The 25252-nt window shown below is 41.7% G+C and overlaps 1 protein-coding gene across 3 annotated transcripts in view; it reads left to right on the top strand.

The window, feature by feature from the left end:
* syt1a (synaptotagmin Ia) overlaps positions 1 to 25252 on the top strand; it is a 216405-nt gene that overhangs the window by 114650 nt on the left and 76503 nt on the right. For 2 of the 3 annotated variants that reach the window (XM_028570628.1, XM_028570626.1), the window contains exon 4: positions 7650 to 7743. The exons of the other annotated variant lie outside the window; for it this stretch is intronic. The gene's annotated coding sequence lies outside the window, so the exon portion shown is untranslated. The remainder of the gene's footprint in view (positions 1 to 7649; positions 7744 to 25252) is intronic. 3 annotated transcript variants of the gene reach the window in all.

Raw genomic sequence — 25252 nt, 5'->3', positions numbered from 1 at the left:
TCTCTTCACCCGAGTGTCCAAAACATGTGGCCTCAGATCAGATGATACGATTATAAAATCGATCATTGACCTTTGGCCTAGGGTGCTCTGGTACCAAGTACACTTATGAGCATCCCTATGTTCGAACATGGTGTCATCCCTATGTTCGAACATGGTGTTCGTTAAAGACAATCCATGACTAGCACAGAAGTCCAACAACAAACGACCACTTGGGTTTAGATCAGGGATGCCGTTCCTCCCAAGTCTCTCCAGGTGTCACCAACATTGCCCACGTGTGTGTTGAAGTCTCCCAGCAGAACTATGGAGTCCCCCACTGGAGCCCCATGTAGGACTCCATTCAATGTCTCCAAGAAGGCTGAATACTCCGAGTTTTTGTTTGGTGCATATGCACAAACAACAATCTGAGTTTCCCCCCAAAAAAACCTGCAGGCGTAGGGAGGGGACCCTCTTGTCCTGTCCACAGGGGTGAATTCCAACGTAGCGGCGCTCAGCCGGGGGTTTGTGAGTATCCCCACACCCGCCTGGTGCCTCACACGCTGGGCAACTCCGGAGAAGAAAAGAGTCCAACCCCTATCCAAGAGTATGGTTCCAGAACCGAGACTATGCGTAGAGGTAAGCCCCACCAGATATAATTGGTAGCGCTCCACCTTCCACACAAGTTCTGGTTCCTTCCCCCACAGAGAGGTGACGGTTTGTGCGTACCCCACGTTTATAAATGAGACCCCTGGTCCGTCGAGGCCACTGACCTTCACTGCCACCCGTACCTGACCCCAGCTGTTCCTCCCACAGGTGGTGGGCCCATGGGATAGAGATTGAGGTGCCACGATGCTTTCTCGGGCTGTGCCCGGCCGGGCTCTGTGGCAAACCCAGCCACCAGGCCCTCCATTTGGGCCTGGCTCCAGACTGGGGCCCCGGGCTTCCTCTGGGCAGGGTAATTCTACCTCTTACTCGTTGAATCATAGGGTTTTTGAACCATTCTTTGGCTGGCCCTTCACCTGAGACCACTTTGCCATGGGAGACCCTACCAGGAGCACCAGGCTCCAGACAACCCAGCCCTCCGTTTTATAGGGACACAAAAACTTCTCCGCCACGATAAGGTGATGGTTTCCGGACATTCTATAGGATGTCAATCAAAAATAGGTCAGGGTTATTTAAAAATCCTTTAACATTACAGATAACAACACAATAACAAAAGCACATATCGCTTGGTGGTTGGGTAAGACCAGTTATTTGAAATGTCCAAAGGGGACTGTTAAAATGCTCCTGACATTTGGGGAATAGTCCTTTTTGTTCACCCATCTCCCTTTTATTTCAGCGCCTTTTCATTCCTCTTTCACCCAGTTGATCCCTCTTCCTCTTTTTTCCTTTCTTGTTACATCTAGGTTCACCACTGACAGGCTCCTGGTTTGGAAGAATTACTTCTTTTTTTTTTTTTTAGCTTTTCTGTTCATATGTCCAATTCTTTTGAAAGTTGCTGGGGTTGACTTCAAAAAAACTTTTTGACAGCATTAGGTGCTGATACATCGTTTTAAAACTGCTTTTTGGTGATTGTGTTCTATTTCAACATTTCTTTCTCAATCAATGGCTAATTGATATATTTTTGACCATATCTTGATTTAAAGCTGTAAGTGCTATGGTTTATCTGCATTACATTACTTGGTCATGTGTCAATCAAACAACACAGCCATTCCATGACATACTGTAGTTTTTTTTATTGATGAAGTTTGAGTTTTTGTGGGTGGCACTCTTTACTCAGCTTTTTCAAGGTACAATTTTTACAGTCCAGGGGTTTCATTTATAAACGTGGTGTACGCACAAAACGGGGCTGAAAATGTGCGTACGCCACTTCCCACGCAAAGGTTGTGATTTATAAAAAACAAACTTGATGGGAGAATGTGCGGTCCTCCACGCAAACTCTGACCCATGCATATGCACATTTTGGAGACAAAATAGGAATTGGCGACATAGATGGTAAGGTGGTGAACTGAAATCAGACTGCAGAGAGTAAATGGGAATAAGATTACTCTAATATTTTCTAGTATTGATGCCTCACGCACATTCTTTCACTCCATATCATCCACGTTACCATGAAGATGAATTCCAGCAGTGTTATTTGCGCTTGTACTGAGTGATAACTGTTCCATAAACACCTCCAACTCAAATCTTCAATAAAAATTTGTTCTTAATATTTAGTCTCGCTGTCACATTGTCCGCTACGGAGCGCAGGAGGAGGGGATGGCCCAACTGCATGGAATACAGGATAGCATTAATACCCTACCATAAGATAACTACAGAACACAGTGTAAATAACAAAATATCTGTCTTTAAAACTGTGCATATATTATCAAATGTCAAAGTCTGAAAATACAGCCGTTAAGCTCTGACGCAATCATTACCCTTAATGTCCTCGTTATCAGTCCGAACTTTAATACTGTTTGTGACAAAACCTGCATGAAGAAAAGTGTGTTTGCCTATTACACTTTATTTCGTCTTCGAATTGTATCTCGGGGTGGGGGATACCACTAGTTGATGCTGTGATGGCAAGGTGTTAACAATCACAAATTGTTGTAAACATAAATACTGCGGTGACTCCCCGTGCGTAATGCTGCATGATGGCACTGCTGGCACTGCAGGAGGACTACGCTAATGGAAGAATCCGAAGAAAAAGAGACTTCAGGGACCATGATGATGACTAGCCAATATGCCGATTTAGATTTTCTAAAGCTGAGCTCTTGGATCTATGTACTGAATTGGGTTCAGTAGAGGGCAACGCGCCGGAACCATGCCATCCTGGTCCAAACACAGGTCCTCGCCATTTCTGGGGGAAACCGTCTGTTTCCAGAGGGAAATGTCAGACAGCTAAGTGTTTTTTTAAATAAATATTATATATAATCTTCAATTTAATCACTAAGCCTTGTTTGGATATAATATATAGTTCTGTTAAATCTTATTATATACGTCTGGTATATCAAAGCTGTCCCCGAGTGCCGTAATGTCTGCCGTTTTGGACGTGTTATTAATACATATTTATAGATCAGGGATCCCTACACTGTGCATGAACCGGACGAAATTATAATTCAATTTGCAGCAATTCCTGAACGTCTGAGAAGTTTTTGCTTTTTCTCTGCCAGTCATCATGATACGGTGTAACAACTGCCAGTGTCATTAATACACTGATTAGCATTCACAAGGTGCTTTGCATTGACTATTTATGGTTAAAAATGGGCGTGTACAGGGCGGGATAAGAGGCTGATCCACGTACGCACGCTTGTAGGTAATCTCTGATTTATAAAGGGAATATTGCTTACAGGTGTGCGTACACACGGATTTATAAATCTGACTTTTTTTTGCCGTACGCCATTTTGGGCAGTTTTATAAATGAGACCCCAGTTCTTTTTATTCCAAATAAATTGTCAACCCCTCTATCTAGCACATATTTTCTGAGATACCAGAGATAAAGTAACATTTATAGGATTCTGAAAACAAGCCATCACTCCCAAGGTTTTTATTTTGAGTAAACATTTCAGCGGAAAATAGGATGTTTTACACAGTATAAATCTTCTTCATTCAGTCTTTTTATGTAGTTGTTTCAACATACACAGATAAGTGCTGCACCTTTAGAGCTCAGTGACGTCACAAAGGACAGTAATCTGCACCCAGAGACCCAGTTCAGTCATTAGTGATTAATATTAACATTTTTCTTGTTTAAAAAAACATTAATTTCAACAACACCTCATACAGTATATAGACTTCCTAGAGTGTTTACTCTCTTTCTCAGAGAAATTGTTTGGCCAAAACTATTATCTGTCTTCTAGCCAGTTTACGTTTGCAAGGGAGATACACTTAGAGGTGTTGGAGGTGTGCAATTTTCAGCCGCTCGCTGTGATAGCGGATGGCCTCTGCTGTGCTGGGATGTGTTTTGCCAACTTTTTTGGGATAGACAACAGATATTCTCCATAGCAGGGTGGCCTGCACTGCTCAGCATGGTCATGCTTCTTTCCCTACTCATTAGGGTTGAACTATAAGACTGCTGTGCCATAAATCTGCACCGGCCACATCACCTTACCCAGCAATCGATCCCCCCGCAAGCCACACAATGCACGCACACAGGGCACAAACACAGCCAGTGAACCAAAGCTTATGTACATAGGAGCAAGCTGTGCAGTGTCCAGGCAGGGTATTACTCACTGTTTGCTTTTTCCCGGCTAAGTAAGTGTGTGTGTGTGTGTGTGTGTGTGTGTGTGTGTGTGTGTGTGTGTGTGTGTGTGTGTGTGTGTGTGTGTGTGTGTGTGTGTGTGTGTGTGTGTGTGTGTGTGTGTGTGTGTGTGTGTGTGTGCGCGCGCGCGCGCGCGCAACAGCACCATGTGTCTCACTGCACTTTATCAACCTGTGCACTTTATTTACACACTGGGTCCCTTCATAGACAGACACATATACAGTACACACACATTTAAATGTCCTATGACATGCTGATTTTTGGATGCTTTTATATAGACCTTAGTGGTCCCCTAATACTGTATCTGAAGTCTCTTTCCCAAAATTCAGCCTTGGTTGCAGATTTACAGCCACTAGAGCCAGTCCCACAATGAACTTTCCTTAGGATGTGCCATTTCTGTGTCTGTAGGAGGAGAAGGGGGGGGGCTAGGTGGAGGGTGGGGGTGTGGCCTTGACCAACTGCCCCTTTCTTGTTTGCAAGCCACGATGTCTCTCTCTTTCTCATGGGTGGGCCAAATTCTCTGGGCGGGCAAAGCAGAGAGGGGAGGTAACCTTGCTCCTTATAACCTCATAAGGAGCAAGATTCCAGATCGGCCCATCTGAGCTTTCATTTTCTCAAAGGCAGAGCAGGATACACCTATCGCCATTTCTAGCCACTGGGGGACCATAGGGAACTCATATTAATGTTAAACAACCTCATAAAGTGAAATTTTCATGCCATGGGACCTTTAACATCTGTTCACGCCTGAGGTCCCATATCTCGCAGAGTTACAGTTAGCTGCAAACTTCTTGTTCTTTAGCAGCTCACAAATAAGTGTAGAAGAGGAAGTATTGTAGAGTAGAAAACGTCTGTGAACGATCACGTGCCTCATAATTAATCCGTAAACAAAACAAGCAAACACTTTGAAAGTAAATTCAAGGTTTTCCTGAGGAGAGGATTGATTGGATGCAAGAGAACCCGTCAAGGAAATGAGTGCATGGCTGGAAGGGCAGACAGGAAGCACAGAGAGGACAAACATATCAGCAGGGAGCTGCAGAACTCGATTCCAATTTAAACACATGAAAATGGCCAAGATTTAATGTTGCAGGCTTCATACGTCTCAGGTTTCATCCGGTTTCATCCCACCACCTGCCAAGAATTATGTCCGACGTGTTCTTGAGTAAAACCTTGCAACTCTGCCTCCTCACTTATTGTGTCCATGACTAAAATGCAGCTTCACCCCCTAACAAACCAGATAAATTATTTGCATCTGCCATACCACAAGGAGCACAATATACGACAGTGCTGGCCATGGCACAAAAACATAACATGATAATGACCAAAACACATATTTCTGGTACAAAGGAAGTATTAAAGTGAATCCAGGCCTGTGCAAATGCACTTATGTTTTCCTTTTTCACTTTTCCTCTGAAATGATTTTATCACAAACTCAGTTATTAATAAGTCTGAATCCAGAGGCTGAAATAGATTTAATTTAAGATATGAAGTAGTAAGTGTAAGGGCCGAGACACATCAGGCCGATTATCGGCCGTGGGACAGTCTGGCGAGGTCAGTGACTCAAATCTGTTCGGTGTGTCCTGTGCCGTTGTCCGTCTGGGGGCCTGTCGGCGTTCATTTTGGCCGACCTGACATGTTCGGTCGGCGGCAGGGCCGTCGGGACTCACACGGAAATGGGGAGCGGAACGAGGTGACTAGAGTCTCTCAAAATCTGATGAAAATCTTTTAAACTGACCTTTGTTGAGCTGAAATGAAGATAGATTCAGCAACTGCATGGCCTATTCCTCACTTAAAATGTTTTCAGAAACCTGTTTCAGTGAACTATTTCAGTACAATATGAGATCGTATTCTGAACGGCCGCCATGACAGTCTGGTTTGAATTTCTGGAGAAAACAAACCCATGTGACTTGTTCGTCCAATCAGCTGCCGGTTTTCATTTCTAGGGCAACATAACAGATTAGCGCCGCCTGCTGTTATAGAGATGTATTAAGTCTCGTCTCCTCTCGTCTTTTTGGTCTGTTCTGTGGCAGTTTTTTGGACCTCGGGGACGCGACTGATCATATCGACGGGGTTTTCTGTCAACGGTCGGCCGTCGGCTATATGTGTCTACACCATTAGAGTCCTTAACTCAACAGTGAATATTTGTACTATACCTTTATACATACAAGATATAAGAAGATGCATACAGAGGAAAATAAAAAAGATTACAGTTGCCAAGACCATCACCTATGATTGACTTTGATGATAATGCCATACTGTAATACAGACAAATAATTGAACTACCACAATAAAGACACACAGGCTCAAAATGTGATGGCACAAATAAATACATAACTTATTCTCCAATCACTATTGATTAAATCTCTTTGTTAGTGAGCTTTTGATTGGCCTTAATGGACCGGTTCGAGCATAATAACATGCTGCCTACAAAGACCCAGATCGGACCAGCTCTGACCAATGACAGTAGACAAAGTACTTCTGCATTTCATGGCAATAAAGCACCGTTAAAAATCCTCACCTCCATCAAGTCAAGTGCTGTTGGCCTCGCTGTGTCCATTTGAGTGGTCAAATGAGACTTGACTGCTTGGCAGGTTTTTGCTGCTGGTCCACCTTTGCATCTGCTGCCCCCTCTCTGGGAGATCCGAGTGCCACAACTGGTCAGGCTGAGAATCGGAGGGGACGTCAGGCAGCTCCTTGAGGCAGAGCATTAGCATACACTAACTCTGGGAATGCCCTTGACTAGCTGTCTGCTGAATGGGAAGTGAGAAGCATCAAATACACCTGCGGACCTAATGAGAGTCAGGAATAGGTGGAGCGAGACAGAAAGATGGAGAGAATAAAGAGATTAAGTGTGAATGCGTGACTGGTCACGGCTTTAAAAAGGGTGTCCGAACTGTAGTTACATACAGTTTGAATGCCTCATTACTATTATTCATCAAACACACAACCTGATGTCACTAGGCTTTCACAATGTGCTTTGTCTTATTCCTAAATAAACTATATTGCCTGAAATGCACCACAAAACAAGAATAAGTTTGTTGATGGTGGGTGGAAATGCACATCTAATAGTACCTGTAATTTATATTTGTTTTCACGGAGCTAAAGGTTTAAGTGGGTGGGAAAAATGTCAGGAAATAGTGAGCTGAGAGATGGAGGCGATGTGTACATTTTGTCTGACGAGAGAGAGAGAGAGAGAGAGAGGGAGAGGGAGAGGTTGGGGGAGGAGGCTGGAGTAGGTGGGCGGGAAGAGAGGAAGCGAGTATCACGGACACAGAGAGAGAGAGAGAGTGAGAGGGAATAGTGAGCTGCACGCTTACCAGAGCTGTTGACTGGGTGTTCGAGTGTGTGATCGTGAGTGCTTCTTGAGCCGTTGTGTGAAAAAAAGGGGACATTGCTTTTTCAGCCTTTTGTTTTTTTCTTTTCTTTCTTCTTAAAGTGCCACATTGAGCTCCCTCAGCAAAAGCAGAACTTGACTAAAGCCCATTTCCGGGGATTGTAAAGAGGACCCAGGGAGGACAGCGTGCTGCCAGGTAAGAGACAAAAAAACTACAGTATAGCATTTTGGAGATGATGATAACATGGTTACACAGTCAAATGGCATTAGAGCTCTTGTTTGAGTTGCTGCTTTGAAATGAAAACGTGTCATGCCTGGTTGACATGCTGATTTTTGGTGTGTGTGTGTGCGTGTGTGTGTGTCTGTGTCTGTGTGTCTGTGTGTGTGTGTAAGTAAACATGGCTGGAGTCGTAGGACACTGTAATGTAATTGTGACCGGAAGAGTCAGGTCGTACAGAGCAGGAGGAGGAAGATGAGGAGGAGGTGTAGTGTCTTTTTGACTGCAGGATGACAGATGTCAGGGCATGTCACATTTGCAGTGACAGGGATTACCGAAAGGGGAAATAAACTCACATTTCAAAGATCAGATCAAATTCGGAGAAACTGGAAAGAGTGGAAAGACTTTTTTCTCTGTCTCACTTGTTGTTTTGCAACAATGTTCTTACTAGAGATCAGAGTTGCCATTTCAACACAAATAATCAGTTTTTCTGTGTGACTCATGTTTTGTACAGTATGCTTGAACACTGGTAACAATATTTTAATTTGTGAGCAATTTGTGTACATTTGTGAGCGGGACCTGGCTGAATGTGGCTCTACAGCTGATGGGATCCGTGGCATTAGTGACAGGCTGGGAGAAGCACACTCCCACGGGTCCCACGACCACTAGGGTTAGGCCGAGCTCCAGATCAACGGCTGCTCCTCGGGCTCAGCTTGGCCATGGTGGCACCAGTACAGTCCGAGGAGACAGCTATTCCCCTACAGAAAAGAGAAAAAAACATGCCATATTTAGCAGTTGCATCTATAGTATGATAGCCTGGCTTCCTAACCCAGGGCTTGCTTTCTTTGTCATTTAATGAGAAGTGATACTTTAATCGAATCACTGCACTGCCATCCCTGCTGTTTGTCATTTCCTCTTTGTCATTCCTTATCTCTCATTATCCCAGATTTAACTGAATTTAACTAGTCAATCTCCTCCTTCCATGCATGCTGACGTACAGTACGACTATGAAACAAACAGACCAAAGGGCTGGAGGCGAAAAAAAACTTCTACGTTCTTAATAACATTTGCATTTTTCTTCTTCTCTCATTTAGAAACATAAAAGAGGTGAAGGTTGCTACATTGTCTATTTAATTCCATTGTCCCACACTGGAACAAGCCATAAAAGCCAACACGCAGTCTTTTCAGACGCAAAACTAATTCAGTTGGATTTCAGTTCCATTTTGACTTCATTTTTCCACCACCTTTCAAATCCTTTATTCTCCTGCAAGGTCCATTAATCCTATTCACATCCACTGCACCTTTTTTGTTCCGTGGAAAAGGGATTTGAACTGCACATCCATTAGTAAACCTGAACAATCTGCTCACCTTTCATATTGTTGCCATGGAATGTACGTTTAAAGTCGTTTATAGAAGCATATTTAAGTCATTCTCTATAAGGACAACTGAATCATTTTCTTGTAAACTATTGGGCCCACTGGCATTATCATTTGCTTTAACAACTACTGTGTGTATTGCATGTGTGTGTCCATGGTGTGTTATATGTATCCATCTGTGAGATCTCCCATTGCATCAATAGTTAATGAGCGTCTCTAGCACTCATTCACATGGCCCATTCACACAGTGTTTTTGTTTATCTAGCGACTGTAAAGCCTCGTGTGACACGTACACTACTGTGCTGTACTGTACCATTATGAAGCTTAACCACAGCTCAGCCTGAGGTGGATTTGGATCTAGGCAAATTTTGACCTTCACTCAACCTTGCAGTGTTACAGTGGGTGTTTGGTTAGTTATTAAGAGGTAGCAACTTTTGAGAGTAATGACTTGCCTCATAAATATTATTTAGAAAGAGAGAGAGAGAAACATAACATTTAATTTGTTCCCCAAAAAGAATTTTAGTTGTAAATATACTGTACATGCTTTACCTGTATGAGGTTGTTGGTGTGTGCAATAGTTCTGACCGGATTGCTGCATCCATTGACATTATAGTTTTCTTTGCCCAGAGCGTCAGTCAGCTCCTTTCGGTCCACTGGATGCAGTGCGCTCTCTCTGTGACTCATTGCCTCATCCACTCTGATTGGCTGGCTTTTCTACTCCAGGGAAAGACAGGGCGGAGAGGGGTTGGCCTCTCCCTCTCTGAGCAGGGATCAGCCGTTCTTTTCACACAACATCCCGCTGAATGCACATTCCCAATGTGTTGGACTGAATGTTAAAACACAGGCATAAAGGACAGGAAATGCTTTTAATTGCTGGAGGACTCACTTGTGTGTTACAAATGCAACTGTCTGCCTAAGACACAAAGTTGAGCAAAACAAGTTACTGAGATCATTCTCCTCAAAATAGGCAATATTCCATCTAGCCCCAACCACTGTCATGTTTTATATCCATCTAAGGGATGTATTCAGGCCGCCAGCACCCCCCATCCCTTTGTAGATGACGCTGTCACATGTGACAGCTCTGAAGCAAACAGGGCGTGGAGCTCCCTGTCTGCCGAGACTCTGGCTTGTTTGATTATTACAGAGAGACCCGGCTGATACAATGTCCAAGCTGCTCCACCCAGTAACCCAGCCAGCAAAAATCATATTTTTTTTCCCCCTCTGTGGGAAGAGCCTCTATGCTTCGGCCATGCAGTGCTGATTCAGGACCATGGACAGCGCTCCTGTACAGAGAGAGAGGGTGACATTTCAGCACCACCTCTTGTGGACAGCACAAATCATCATATAGCCGAAGATCAGACAGAAATGGAGACTTCAGGAATGACAGCAAATATAATGAGACATACTGCACGCGGATGGTGTCAAAGCAGATACATTATGGAGGATATTGTCTTGTTTGTAAAGAATTGTCATATGGTGATTAGATTATATATATGATGGGGACTGACATGTTATTCATTTTGGTTGCAGAAGGCACTGTAGCTGAGGAGCAGGCACAGCATTGTTTGTGCAAACAAATTGCTCAGCACTTAACCAGGTAGCCTGGCTAAATAATTACAACAGTTGGGCCAAATTGGTAACACTAACAAACAAGGTGTGTGCTTCTTTACCACAGTGCATTTAGTTCCCTTGAGCATTCTTTGTTTGCTTGCAACGCAGTTATTTTAGCAGCTTAAATTTGAGTTCATAAAACACAGTCAACTTTTTTGTTCTTTGGTTTATGTATAACATTCTTACATAAAAATATAACCTATCAGGGTGAGAATGATAAAGTCCTGGACTTATTTCAACTGTTGTCCCAGGTGTGCCAGACAGAGAAAGACGTTCAATATGTAGATATAGGTATATTAGATTTATTAGAAAAGAAGGAAAGAACTATAGAAGTAAATCATGCAAACACACAAAGTATAACACTTTTTTGAGAAAGCAGACATGGTAAAAAGTATCAAACACCTAAAAAAGAAATTGCATCATAAAAAACAAACCAGTTTAATACATATTTTTGCAACTTCAAGATTCAAATATTATAGCCATGGTACCATACAATGGTGTCCTTGTATTCGTGGCCAGTAATTGAATATAAAGTGAATAAGGCTATAAATATATAAAGTTAAGGCTTATCTGCACTGTTTCGGTACCTGTTACACTGGCAATGTGTAGGAAACTATGGACTTATTTTTATTTATTTATGTCAACCATGTGAAATTAATATGATATTTTTGCGTCTAGGCTCTGAAGTCGTCACTCCCATTAGGGAAGCAGAGCAGGTGGGATTCGGGGGAATGTGACGATATGAGTTTCCCAAAATTAGATATAGTTGTTTATTACATTTGTAATTTATCCTTATGTATATCTAAAAACTGCAATATTTCAGTAAAACCACCACTACCTAATGGAAACTTAACTTAGAAAACACAGCCCTTGGGCTCTCTCACTCAGCATTTGATGACATTGCAGATTGGCATATTACTTCTCTTGGTGCACGACTACAAATCCGTAGCTTTTCCCTGCTGAGCATTAGTGCATCATACCTAAGACGAACACTTTCTCCTATAGCAACATGCTTCACACTACAAATCATTGTGATTAATCTGCTTTGACTGTAATAAAGGGGATGTATGTGTCAGTTATGGCTTGGCTGATCCGTTTTATTGATTTTAATGCATACTATGTGTATAAGTGCAAAGCATTTTAAAAACCGAGCCCCATGATTCAGATTTACTGTACAATTACACTCGTCGATACAATAATGTATTTAAAATAACTAGGGCTGTGTCATAAATTAATTAGATGTATCTTACATCTCGTGTGTGATAACGGTTTAACACAGTAAGAGGGTGCAAAATCAGACGTGAAAACGTTTTTTTTTTCTGTAAGGGCTGTTCACTGTAGTCTTGCTCTCTGATCTTTGGTGGTGGCGCTCACAGGAAATGTTGGATGTGGCCACTCAGAGCCTGGCTGCTGCATTGATACACTAAGAGAAGCTGGAAAGATAAGAGCCACTTTTTTTCGTGCATTTACCCTCACAAACACATCCACACAAATATGCAAACACGAGCTCAGCATGACATTGATTTTGTGCCTCGGTGCAAGTACAGAGGATCTCTGGCACCCTCCTCCTCCCTGCAACCCGACAATAAAACTAACAATAAAAGCTGCACAAGTCTTGTCCTAAGGCTTCGGTTATCACCAGTGGACAGCAAACCACCTGTCACTCCTCTCTCTCTCTTCTGAACCCCCATACACATGCCCCCTAATTGAGACAGCTAATAACTAAGCAGGGTCATTTGTATATGTATGCATTAGCATAATTGAATAGGCATGAGTTAAGTGTTTTCCACTGGTGTGTTAATAACACGGTCTGGAAAAAGGGCGAACACATCCTGTGTTTGTTCAGCTCGGCACTGTCATGAACTGGGAGGCATCCATCCATTCAGTCCCTTCCCCTTTGCCCTGCCTTGCTGCTTTTTCCTCGTCAACTGTCAGCGTCATAAAACTAAGGTGTGGTCATTTTTCTTTCATCTGAGATGTCCTTGTAGGCTGTGTGTTGGCCAGGGAGCTAATAAACTGTGTGGCACGTTAGACAGCATTCGGACTGCAAGTTAATTTTCTTGTGTCAAGCAGACAGTGCTGGATAGTTCACACATGTGCTTTGCCCTTCTGACCTGAACAAAGGCCAACTCTGGAAGGTAGTTGGTTCCTCCTCAAGTCTACACTCTATCAATAAACTCTGCTTCTAGCAGAGGAGCCCTGATGTCGGGCAACAGAAACACTGATGGCACATGAAGAGAGAGTTGATGTGAATTGGGCTGAAAGTGGAAAAAAGGGATGAAGGAAGGAGGTTGGCTTCGGGGATAGAGCGAGGATATATTTCCCATCTCGGTGCGCTGCGGCTGTCGTCCTTGTCACTGCGCTGTATAAATCAGTGTGCTGTCTCCTGCGATCAGAGCAGAAGAGAAGAGCTACTTTTTATTACTACATCTGTGACTCCACAGAAGGCTGCATATTTACCAGAGACCTCTATTTACAGAGGAAAGGGGGAAACGCTGATAGCGCCAAGAAAGTGAAAATTCTTTCCAGCACTGGTGCACAGGTTACTGAAAGGTAAAAGGAAACTTGAGAGTAGCCCACTTCAAACATATTTAATTGTTGCATAGCAACAACCGACTGGTTTTTCAATAGCCTTGTCTTGTGGTTGACAGAATATGAAATAAAGGTAATGAAATAGGAAAAAATAAGGATGAAAGAAGATATGTTTTTTTAGAAGTAGGTTTATCATCATCCCTGATTGTGTGTCATGGTTCAGAAAATAATTACATATTTTGCTGAAACTATCCTATTTCTCATCCTAAATTATCCAATCGCTTGCTTTGCGTCACCTGGTTTGATGTGCTTCAGCTTCATAAATCAGCGTTGGAAAATGTTCAGCCCTCAACCCTATCAAAGCTCAAATTAATGGAGAGACAGTCCTTCCTTAATCAGAAAAATGGTCATCCGAAAATTTCCTGGATTTCGATATAATCAGATCCAAGTGCAAATGTAGATCATTATAAGAAGTATGCAAGGCTGAATTCATAACGGTTATACTGTGGTCAATCTTCAAAGTCACATATTATAAAAAGTAAAATTTCCATCTCTTTTTTATTATAAGGCAGGTTGAGGTGAGAGATATATATATATATATATATATATATATATATATATATATATATATATATATATATATATATATAAACAGAAACTGTGCCTTTTTTTTGTGATGTCACAACTACACCATATATAGGTTGAAAGTGCTGCTACAGTGTCATCACAGTCATTCCTCGGCTGCAATGACCGTGCACAGACACTGAGAGCGCAGATGCGGAAGACCCGGAAGCACCGATCAATAAGAGCAGACTTGGCTTTTTGGGAGGGGGGCTTAAAGAGACACGTGCTAAAACAGAGCGATACAGACGGACAGTATGAGAAAAATAATGTTTTCCAAAATATAAATATAAACCTGAAAGTGATATGGGACCTTAGAAAGAGAGCGCTTGCATGGGAATATAAACCTATTACCATGCCCGCGGGATGCTAGCACTATGTAGACTTTTTTTTTTTTTTTTTAACTTCTCATGAAAAAATATATTGAACACAAACATAGACTGACAACACTGCTGATCAGTACAGCATTGCTTGCACAACATTACGGCAGCTTGTACTATAAAAACATACATGTAATATATGTATTGATATGTTAGCCTTGACATGTTAGCCTAGGACCATAGGTGATTGGTTTCTGAATAAATGTTTGTTTGCATGAACCTGTGTGGACCTACACTCTTTTGTTTGAATGTATTAACCTGACCACACCCAAAATAATGCCGACATAAAATACTGAATTACCAGGTACACAAAGAAATATACATTTATATAGATAAAGAATTGTGTGGAGATCACTGACCCTGGCCCACCAGGATCCGGTTACTGCGCACAGTATGTCCCTGTTAACTGACCTTCCTTTTTGGTGAACGAAAACCAATTTTAGGCTTATCCCACCTCCTCTCCTGTTGGTTACTGTTGATTAAAATCTTTGATTTTCACACTGTCATCCACCGAAACAGCAAGGACAAAAGACAGCCTTTGTGCTCATGCACATAAAAAAAAGTGATTTCCAGCAGTTTGTTTATATTTACCAGGGTGTCGGTGTTGTCACAATCTTTCTGTAACCTTTCAGTCAATCCCGGTTTACTGCAATTAAAGGATCCATTATGTTAAAAGGCTGCCATAGGATGTAAAAAGCCAGGAAGTTATCTTCAAATCAGGCCTTTTCTCCAAACTCTGCCCTTTGATGCATCAACATGCCCTGAAGGAGAGCAGGCTGCGGTAAATGGAGGGTAATCACTGATCTTAGATGTCCACTTGGGAGTATATTATCAGATACCCTATTGAGGAGGTCCACTATGGGTGAAATAGATCCCATTACAGATGTGTCTCACAGGGCTTATGGTTGCAGTGCACAGACATATATATACACACCCAAATGAAGGCTGCATTCATGTGCAAAATTGTGATTTATGTTGTCATGATGCAAGGGCTGAGGGAGAAAGAAGCAGCATTGCGGATACATTTCAAAGCTTTTCAAGTTTCTTCCTCTTCCTGCTGAGTGCAGAGAAGAAATAGAGAAGCAAGTGGGTCATGCAAAGGGCTTCTGTGTGTTTGTAAATTCACCTTTTCCCCTGCATTTGTTTGGTGAGGACTTGCACAAAAGCCAGGTTTGAAAAGCTTGGTAAAATGCAATCAGTGCCTTTGCATTCCCCCCCCCCCGGTAAAACTTACTCTTCATTTTCTTTATCTCTTGCTTTCTGATGTCTCGATCCAGTTTCTCATCACCTGCTTGTAGACAAAAGGAGAAAGGTGGAGGTGTGTGCGCGCGTTGGGGGGAGATATAGCTATGTGTGAGATCACTGAGATTAACGGGAGCACATTGAGCTCATTATTCATCTGTCATCACCTTCACCCACTGACAAAAGTCGTGCCGGAATTTTTTTTTTTTTTTTTTTGGGGGTTGTTCCTGGAAAGCCAAATCAAAATCCACTCTTCCACACTTGGGTCTATTACCTGAGACCACCTCGGTGTGAAAAACCGGTGATGTATCATGTTAAACAGCGTGTATCATCTCTCACAAGGCTGCTTGCTTGTGAAAGGAAAGAAAAGTCAAGGTCCCAGGAAGTTTACTGGCAAAGTTGAGAGAGGCTGTGTTAACCAGATAACTGTTTTAGAACAACACAACTTGGAGTTCAAAATCCTTCTGAAATGTATCCTCCACGTAGTGTGAATAAAGTTTTTGTCTTTTCACCAAACCCAGCCCTCCCTCTCCTTCCCCTAGCTGTGCCATAACTGTCAGTACAAAAAACCTCTCTGGCTCCTGATATGATAAACCCCCTGGAGAAACAAATTACCCAGGATGCAGAGAGAGACAGAGCGCAGTTCCCACAGAGAACGAGCTGCTGGATTATGATGGCTTGAGTTTGACATTCTCTAATGACTCTGTGCTAATTTACAGTTTCCACCAATAGTCACTGCGTGGTCAGTTTAACATTGGTACTAAAATGTCTGTAGGCAGTGAGTGCAGGGGCCGAGATAAACTACTTTTACGGTCTACAACTGCAGGCTGCTGGTATTTTGCATTTTGATGTATTTTCCGTTTAAAAAAAGAAACCTTTCTGTTCATCCCTGCACTGAGCTGATTGTTGTTACAGTACAACTGCACCTTCATTTAGTTGCTACTTTTTATATATAGTATTTTGATAAGTGGATCATGATTAATCTCTGATTATTCTTATTTTCTTTTCATCTCATGTGTTACACTCAGGAAAAACACAAAGTGAACCTGAAACTATTTTTTATAATTGATTAGACTCTTGATTTATCAGGAAAAAACGCAAACATTTGCTTGAAAATAGTGATGGGCATTTACACTATTTCCTTGGTTGCAAATAGTCCCCAACACATGCTATTTACTCCTGTTTGAGTAAAAGCTGTTGTGAGAAACTACTAAGCCTTTTTGTTAAATGAAAGTTTATTTTGTGACCCGTTTTGAAAGAGATACATAGTCAGGAAAAACATGGGGTTCAGTATTGAGAGATGGACTAACACATTGTTGGATTTGGTCTTTTATTGAGATTTGTGGACAATAGAAAATATTGCCAACCTTATCCTTTACGATTATTGTACTATCAGAAGCAGTATTCAGAAGTCAATTCTTCTATTCACAGATAAAGACAAGTATTAATTGTCGTTCATCACTAATCACACCAATTGTTATTCTATCCAATGTCCAAAAGCTCCAGGAGATAGAAATTGCTACTGCATACTGATTTATGTAATAACAATCTTCTCACTTGTTTGGCAAACAATCAGTGAAAATGTGCATGTATCATAAGTGACAAAAATGAATACAAGGCAGACACTGAAAAGAAAAGTGGATGAGGTCAGTGTTTACAACGGCTCTGTAATTGGAAAAAAGAAAATGATGTCAGTAATGTTATTTTTTCCATGTTTCCTCCGTCTGGAGCTGAAGGTTTAAGATCTTTTAGTGAGCTGAATTACGCCCCTTGAGGCACTCTATTTTTTTTTTTTTTCCTGAATGCACCAGTCAGATCAGCGACAGTGTCTAACGTCAGGTTCTCTCCTGCGCACGTCTCTTACCCCACCTACCTTTTCCCCTTTAGTCCATCAATCAATCCAGCCCTGCATCACGCTCCACTAAGCTTGACTGGCACTAAGGAGGGAATCTAAGCTTAGAGCGCAATGTGTGGTGCCAGCCAGTTCATATACTTACATATCCACACATTTCTGTCGTCTTTTATGTGTCTCTACAAAAACATGTTGCTTCAAATGGCAGCAAACTGGTCAGCATCACACTCTGTGATTCTCAGAGATTTATCTCCTATGACTTGCTTTTATCAGCTCCTGCTCCTTCACAAGGCCGTGAGGTTGGCCACTTCTGCTGGTCAAGGACCTTCCTTCGTCGGGTCATTATGGCTCTTAAAATGCCCAGCTCCTCTGTGCTTTCAATGCTCACCAGGCTCCCCTGTATTGATTCCCGCATTGATCCCATTCAATCTTGCCTATCTGTTTGTCCCCGAACTTCTAGAAAATATCCTATCATGTCTGTGTGCACATTATTACACCACTCACACAGTATCTGAGCTGTATCCTCTTTTGTGTCAGCATGATGAGTGGTGACAGCGCTCGGAGTCATGTCTTTTGTTAGCGTGCACGGGCATATTGTGCGTTGCTGTGTTTAGAGTGAGTCGGGAGCTGTTTGTGGCCCCGAGGCAGAGCTGTGCAGGCGGGTTTTAAGGGTTCAGGGTCTACCCTGAGTTGCATTTCCAAACCACCCGGCAGAGTATTGCTCTGCACTGAATGACCGACTTGGACATTCACTGTCCTTCTAATGATTAAATGCATCATGTTGTGATTTTCTCTGGCAGTGTCGTGTAAGCTTTTACGCCTTTTCTCTCGCTCAGCAATAATGGATGGTTGTGTCCATAACTGATGTGTTTTATTTTTTCTAACCCAGGTGGTAATTTGTGATTCTGACAACACAGTGCGGAAATCTAAACTAGATCACTTTTAGGCATAGTCTGTTCATTTCAATTTATGAACAAGGAATGTCATGAGAGGGAAATGAACAGGATGGCCATCCACATTCATAAACTGGTATAAATTAGAGCTGCGACAGGCTCTAATTAAGTCTCGAGCCACACCGGATTAATATTACACATGTTTTGTCAAGAAAATGCAGAAGGCAAGGACAGGGAGGAAGAGTAGATGACGCATGACAGGAGGATGACAAAAAAAAGAGATGGAGAGGCATAAAACAAACTTTTCAGGAGGGGTTTTAATAAGAGAAGCTTTTTGCAGCATGAGTTCACAGATGGCTGTCCTCTCCTGCTGTGGCCGAGACACTCTGGCTTCATTTATCTCCTCTTCACAGCATTGTTTCCATCTTTTCTGGACGACTCTTCCAGAAAGATGAGAGAGTCCCTCAGACTTTCTCAGAGTCTTTATTCTTCTTCCACTGCTGAAGTCAGACGAGATTCTCACAAAACTTCTGATGTTTGCAGATCTTCTATTTTTTTATTATTTTCACATTTCTGACATTAGAAGTACATTTTTTCTATCTCTGGGCAGTATTGAATATTGCAAAATATATATGTAATAACCACTTGTAAAATGATCAAACTGATGTACATTGCCACAAATTGTGTTGTATTGCTATTCTTACATCCAGCCGCTAACAATTATTTCCATTATGGATCCATCTGTAGATTTTTCTCTCGATTCATTCATTTTGCGTCCGGCCAGCAGTCCAAAAACCCAAAGGTATTACATTTTCTATCAAAGACTTAGAAAACCAACAAATATTCACATATGAGAAGCCAGAACACGTGATTTTTTTTGGGGGGGGCATTTTTTATTTTTTTTACTTAAGTGACTTAGTGGATTATCAATTAATTGCCTCATGGTATCAGCTCTACATCAGACTGAAGTTCAGTAACTCATTTTTTTAGTTTTGTATTAAACATGGACACAATTTTCACTCGTTTTGTTAGAAATCACTACACACACCTGCTCAGGACCTATTCATGCACAAATGGAAAGATGTCAGACTGAGTGGGCTTGTGTACCTTGCTCAACAGCACTTTGGCAGTGCCCAGGAGGTGAACTTGCAGCTAAGCCAATCCACACTTACTTTGGTCCAAACGGGGACTTGAACCAGCGACCCTCTGGTTCCAAACCCATATTCATAGGCCCCATGGCCTTGACGGGGCAATAACAAGGCAACGTGGCAATAACAAATAGAAATTCCATATTTTTGGTTTAAAAAAATTGCTGTTGTTCTCACATGCATGTGTTATCTTCGCCATGCTGTGCTTGCAGCTGTCTATATTTTCTCTAATTTGGCCAAAATCTGCTCAATTGTAAGCAGATTCTTTCAGGCTTGTGTATTAAGAAACATGTGGCGTAAATTGGTGACAAGAGCTTGACAAAGGTACCCTAACATGAATCTGGTTGAAGTCTGTCCTACAGTATGTCCTCACAGCAACAGGTGTTACAGCCTGTTCTTGCCCAAATGTTCCAAAGACATTAATAGGCAAAGTGCAACACACACAAAATAAAATGATCAGAAAATGTCTGGCTGCTGTCCACCTCCAGGCTGCTAAAAAATGAACAGAATTTAAATTATATCAACATTTTTATATGCATAGTTTACTCAAAGTGTGTAATTAATTTCAATCTATTTATTTATAGTACCTGAGGCCATTCAAAGCCAGTGAACTTCTCCTAAATATAAATATTACGTTGAGCCAAGTCACTCAGTCTCAGTCCCGTTAAAAGTATTATAATCCTCGGTGTATTGGTAGCCACTACACCTTTAATAATGGGATATTTGGTGCTTTGTGTTGAGATATGCATACATTATGAGAAAGTATGTGATAAAGTACTGTTTTTGAAAAGAACAGGTTGAATTCCTACCACATAGGCAGCCTTCAAAAACAAAATATGGTCAGAATCTTGAGAATGTGCCTAATATGAAAGACGGAACTTGTCACATCTTTATTTTAAGGGAGCTGAATTTTCACACTAATTCCCAATGTTCTGGGATGTGTAAGGGATGGCTTAACACCATGCACCATCCTTGGTTTCCATGACGACTGTGATCCCTGTATGATAATCAGATTCCCACTATAGCTGTGAAAACACTCATTCCTGCCTGATCCAAGAAAATTCTAACATGAAACCAACCGCAGTGAGGAATTTGACTGCGTGACGATAAACAGCCGGGTGAAGAAATGCTTTGTAGCTGAGCCAGCCTGCAGGTCGGACCCCGGTGAGTCTATTCATAACTCCAGCAGCAAGGTAGACCACAAAGGCTATAGTATGGTGGAAGAGCTAAGCTATTTACTAAACAAGAGTGATGGAGGAGGTATTAGCAGCGGTGGCTGAATAACCCATTTTGTTTTTAACGCGCACTTTGGTATTAGAGGAGGAAGAGCATTAAGAATATAAACAAAAGAGAGCATTATTGACTCGCCTGCCTTTTACATCACAAAGTGGAAGAGGAGAAGCACAGGAAACCATTAGTCATGTGGTTTTGTGTGGGAAGCATGTTTTGCTATTAGGCGTATTCCCAGATCATTACATGTATTTTCTTTTCTTTTTTCTTTTCTGTTATTTTACAAGCTACAGGTCCCATTTGAGATTTTATCACCAATTCCGACCAAACGAATCGAGGAAAACAATGTATATGTAAATATACAGTATTGTGAAATCCTGTGCTTGGTTGGTTTGGCTTTCGCTTTGGAGATCCACACTTTTAGTGTAATGTCTATCGGTAGTGGCAGATATGCTGTCTGATATGAAAACTTTTTTTTATAGAATATATAATGCAGAAAACGATGCTTGGAGTGGTTAAATGGTGCCCTTTAAATCGTGAGCAATTGACTGATACTGAACATACAGTTCAACATAGCTATTTATTTTGTTATTATCAGTGTTAATTTCTAGAATTGGTTGACAACGTAATACATTGTATGTATAATAATGTTTAATAATATGAAATATTCTTTAATAAAGTTATTTGTTTGAAAAGCAGCCTTCTAAGTACCTTTATTTGGTCATATTGGTGCACAGTTGGTGCACAATCCACATAGAAAGGTCTATTTTCATTTCAGCTCAAACATTCTATCTCTGCCCCCATATTGGTAATGTCAGGGTCTAAATACAATATGCCAATTAAAGAGGGCAATAATGCGCTCCACAAAAAAGCATGGAGAAAATTCAGACATGTATTTGATTAAAGTGTTGCATGAAAATTGAAAAACACTTTACTTGAAGGTATCGACATAATCGTGACATGACACTGTCATAACTATGACATAACACTGTCATTAACGTGTCATAAATGTTATAAACACTCATAAACGTTTATGACTTTATAAGTGTCATTCAGTTTTTGTCATGACCAGTTGACATTGTTTGGGTTGTCTTGATTATGACAACTTGACATTAATCAAAGTGACATTACCAGAAGTTGTCATCATGATATAATGTCATCCTGTTTAATGTCAAGTTGTCATTAAAAAGACATCCCAAAAGAATTTAATGTCACCTTGTCATGACCAAGACAACGTCTGGTAATGTCACTTTGATTAATGTCAAGTTGTCATAATCAAGACAACTCCAAACAAGGTCAACTTGTCATGACAAAAACCCAATGACACTTAGGCTACGTTCACACCGCAAGTCTTAATTCCTGATTCAGATTTTTTGCTCAGATCCGATTTTTTGTTTGGCTGTTCACATTACCTTTTAAAATGAGGCCTATATCAGATTCCAGTGTGAACTGTTTGCGGTTTTGAACTGACCCGCATGCGCAAAAGAACAATAACAATGACATCAGACGCAGCACGCTGTTGCCGACATCACCTTTTTACGTGAGCCGATCCCCGCCCTGGCGATGCGTGGTTGGGTAACAATATGGACAGTCCGCCCCGGTTAACAGCCGCACTGGAAGCAGGGGGCCCCGCCCCTCCCCGTGGGGAGAGTGGGCGCAGCGAGGGTTTTGGAGGTAAAAGTCACATCAAATCCGCCTTGGCTGTTTACACTGCGGTCGCATTGAAAAAAATCTGATCTGGGTCGGATTCAGGACCACATGTGGAAGTGGCCTGAATCTGATCTGAAAAAATCAGATCTGGGCTAGATTTGAGTGTTCACACTACTTCTGAAGAAGCCTGACCTGGTCACTTGACCCCAAAAAAATGGATTTGGGCCACTTTGGCCTGCAGTCTGAACTTAGCCTTAGTGACAGAAGTCAGAAACAATTATGACTTGTTCATAACATTTATGACATGTTCATGACAGTGTCATGTCACGATTATGTCGATACCTTCAAGTGAAGTGTTACTGAAAATTGTTATCCAGAAGATCAATAAGTAACTGAATAACAGACATCTGAGTTCACTTCCGCGGTTTTAATTGCATCCTTTTTGTTTCCAGACGCTGAGGTTTTTGTTGTTGTTTAAACTGTAGCTGAGAGACGAAAGACTTGACTGCATAAATTATTTTCACTGGCAAAGTCTTAGCCTTTCACATTTATCTCCAGCTCAGAGTATGACAACTATAGATCCTCTCTCCTTTGCACAAGACAAATGACCTTATTACCACAGAGGACCATTCAAAATAGGATCATGTCAGGCATGGCAAACCACTTCTGAGAAAATACAGACCTGCTCTGCGAGCCGCGCACTGTTTCTCAGGGAAACCATCAAAAGCACATTTTACAGACCAAACGAGTTTTAGAGCTTGTTATGGCTTTCAACACACATCAAGAGGCTCATCCAGAACCACTGGTGGACTAAGCGGCAGTGTCGGTTTTTGTGTAATTTAATACTGTCCAGACGTTCATAAAAGTGCACCTTCTACTGAGGCTGATTTGCTGCTGAGGACACATTTGTTTCACCATAATGACATTTTTCTGTGTACTGACGGAGATATGCCTGGAGGGCAGTACTCCTCTGGTTTTGTGTGTGTGTGTGTGTGTGTGTGTGTGTGTGTGTGTGTGTGTGTGTGTGTGTGTGTGTGTGTGTGTGTGTGTGTGTGTGTGTGTGTGTGTGTGTGTGGCCTTTTTCCCCCTCTTTTGTCATAGCACTAAAGGGGCAAGAGAGATAGCCCAGGCACACAATGTTCTCCCTTTTGGGAAATTAGTGTCTGCATGCATAATTACAGGATAGCATAGGATGCTCAGGCTTCATTGTCCTCGACTATGTACATAAATACCTGAGGCCCTCTACATTATCTACAGATCACTATAACTTGCCTTGTTAAATAATTCATGCTTGCAGCTGTGTGTGTGAGCAAGACTGCTTGATGCTGTGAAACAGTGCGAGGATCCAAACGGTTTGATACCCGGTGAAGCCGCCCGTTTCTGTTAGCAGTCAATCTCAAGCAATTTAAGGGGGGAGTTGGCATTGCGTTGACCTTGCTCCTCCAAAGCTCAGAGCTGTTATAGTCCTTTTTAAAAAGTGGAGCTCATTGATTTGGATCTGGACAGATCTGCTGAGAACCGTAGGGGCTAATGAGCTCAATATGCTTTAGTCTCCAATCACAAACCATCAAGCCTGATTCATAACGGCAGACCTTAATAGCATGACTGATAGGCTAATAGACCAATCACATTTGTGTCAGTCATCCAAAATAAGCTTGCTCTTTACAGTGGATTCAATTGATTTGCATAAATCAAGTTACTCTATTGTTGCAAACTGCATCAGTTCATGTGCTTTGTTCAAGGAAATTTTCTACAAAAAAAAGAAAACGAGCTACTTTATTTTGGTAAAAGAAAATACAGGCAGTTTTTCAAACTAAATTTGGAATTACAAAAGAGAATAGTTACCAGAATGAGGTAACAATAGTGTTTGAGCCTATGGTCCACTGACGAAAGCCCTTGCATTTACAGGATTACCACCTGGGTGTCTGTGGTGACATTCCCAGGAAAAATCACAAGTGGCGCACAGTTACCATCACCTAGCAGTGGTTGGTCCGCCAGAGAGGGTGGGCGGAGCAAACGCAATAGATTCGCTCTTCAACTCACCTTTGTGTACTGGCGTACGGTTTTTCTAGCCTCTGGTAGCGTTGCGAGTAAAAGGTTAATATGGCCGAACAAAAAAAGAAAATAGCAATGACTAAAGACGATGAAACTTAAAAAACAAATGAAAGTGAGACCCTAAAAACAAAGCTGCAATTACAGCTTATCGCCACGGGTCCTGCCAAAGTGAAACGAAAAAGATCTTCAAAATTGCAACTTTTTCTTCTTTAACTTGAGCAATGGCAACCTCTCACTAATGGTAGTAGAGAACAGGGGTTACAGGACAGGAGAAGTAACCTCAAGTTGCTCTTTATCCTCCTCCTCTTGGACGTAAATGTCCTCAACCAAGTGTTTTCCCCTTCACTTTCAAAAAAAGTCAAACTTGTTCTTATCTGAGTGACTCTTCAGATCATTCATGCTGGCTTTTGCCCCATCAGGTGAGCCACACTTTTCACTCAATGTTTATGCAGGTTGTCAACACCTGACAGTGGATGAAGTAGTGCTGGCAGTTGGTTTCCATTTGCCTAATCAGTCTGGACTGTTGGCACACAGCTGAAGGTCAGAACAGGGCAGTCTCTCTCTCTCTCTCTCTCTCTCCCTCTCCCTCTCCCTCTCGCTCTCTCTCTCTCACTCACTCACTCACTCACTCACTCTCTCACACACACACACACACACACACACACACACATGACAAATCAGGCCAATTTAGGAGGAGATTTATTGAGGAACAAGCAGACATCTGGAGGGAGCTGGAGGATGCTGTGAGTAGTCCAATTAGACAGAAATTAAGGAAGTTTGAGTAAAATTTAGCAGCTCGACAGAATATCTGAAGATGAAAGCTTTTGCTGAAGAAATCCCAGCGCATATCATTCATATGGTCATATACAGTATGTATTTTTATTAATTAACATTCTTT

Source organism: Perca flavescens, chromosome 23 (genome assembly GCF_004354835.1).
Source record: "Perca flavescens isolate YP-PL-M2 chromosome 23, PFLA_1.0, whole genome shotgun sequence".
Classification (NCBI taxonomy): domain Eukaryota; kingdom Metazoa; phylum Chordata; class Actinopteri; order Perciformes; family Percidae; genus Perca; species Perca flavescens.
Note: the sequence above shows the minus strand (reverse complement) of the source record. Positions and strands in the feature narration are given on the sequence as shown.